Raw genomic sequence first — 1,671 nt, forward strand, 5'->3', positions numbered from 1 at the left:
ATGAATCCCATTGGTCCCATTTTCAGTGACCATGAACCTGTGTCTGAGCTTTCCCTGCTCAGCAAGCCACCCCTGAACCAAGTGGTTCATGGTCCCTATTATCTCTGTTGCCGTGTGGGACCCATCCATCACCTCAGCTTGAAGGAGAGCCCACCGATGGCCTGACTGGTCACACCAGTGCCCTGTGAGGGAGAGGGATCTCCACCCCAGCTGCTCCAGATGGCCAAGGTGAAGTGTAAGACAAACTGTGGACCTGCCTTGTGCAGCTTCTCCCTCAAGAACTCCATGCATACCTCATACAGGGATGGCACCACAATCCTACTGAAAGTGGTGCATGTAGGCAATTGGTATGATGGGGCCACAAGTACCATGAGCCACCTGAACCCTGGCTGCTCAACTAGGGAGAATGGCTGGCCATCAACAGCAAGCATCTCCCCAATGCTCTGGGTGATATCACTCACCTTTGTAACGTGCCCCCCTTTCTGTCTGTCTTTCTCCCACTGTTCCAGGGTGATTTGCCTTTGTTTTAGGGGGATGCGGGCTTTGAATCGAGAGAGGGTTCCTTTTGGGCACACTCCCACTGGTGCCAGGCTGAGAAGGATCAAGGGGAAGGGGGAGGTGCCTGCGGAGTTGCATCAGCATCACCGTGCTGCTCATATGATTTGTTCCCTTGCCCTGGCTGGTTTTGGCTTGGCAGTGCAGGCAGATAGCATGTGTGGGATCATCTACCACCTCCAAGTGATCCCAGACCACACTACCCACTCGCTTCTGGGGTGTGGGTGCATCTGTGGATGGTGCTGCAATTTCCTTCTCCTCAGTAGGCAGAGGCACAGCAAGAGAAGTAGCAGTCTCAGTTGAGCTGCTTGACTCCACCTGTACATCAACCTCCTCCAAAGTGCCTTCTGGGGAAGGAGACCTGGCTCTTGGGGAAACTTGAGGGGTGTGGAGCACAGACTCAGCTGATTACCCCTCCTTCCCCAGAATTTCCCTTGCTAGGGCACTGAGATACAGCTCCAGCACCAACTCCTCCTCTGGCATGGGAAGGCTCAGCATGGGAAGTGAAATAATGGTGGAGTAGGCTGCTGTGCTGATGCTGGTGGTGCTGCTTGTTGTTGCCTTGTTGCCGTTATGGTTGTAGGGGTGGGGGTTATGGTTGGGTCGCGTGGAGGGGATGCAGTCTTGGGCACAGGCAGTGGCACTGCTCCCCTCTCCTTCCTGCTTGTAGCAGCCTCATCCCTTTTACCTGGAGGAAAGAGGCTGCATCTCAATTTGGTGGCGGGGTGGAACTTACACCTCTCCCACTACGCACTCTTCCGCTCCTCCTCGAAGGCTGGTCAGTGTGTCCATCTGCCTTTCCACCATGCTTCATCCTGTGTTTCATGTCTTCCTTTTATACAAATATATAAACGTATTCACATTCCTATATAAATTTAAAAATGTAGGTGTCTGGTGCAAATAAGAAATGTTAAATGCCAAGTATATGGCTTAGCCCCTGTATAACTTGAAAACTGTGGGTGCAAGGTTGTTGGTGGTACTACTAGGTGTGTGTGTGATACAAATAAGAAATGTTAAATGGCAAGTATATGGCTGAGCCCCTGTATAAATTCAAAAGTGTGGGTGCAAGAGCGTAGGTAGGTGAATGGTGCAAATAAGAAATGTATAAAAGAAAAC

The sequence above is a fragment of the Alligator sinensis genome, unplaced genomic scaffold (genome assembly GCF_000455745.1).
Source record: "Alligator sinensis unplaced genomic scaffold, ASM45574v1 scaffold2209_1, whole genome shotgun sequence".
Classification (NCBI taxonomy): domain Eukaryota; kingdom Metazoa; phylum Chordata; order Crocodylia; family Alligatoridae; genus Alligator; species Alligator sinensis.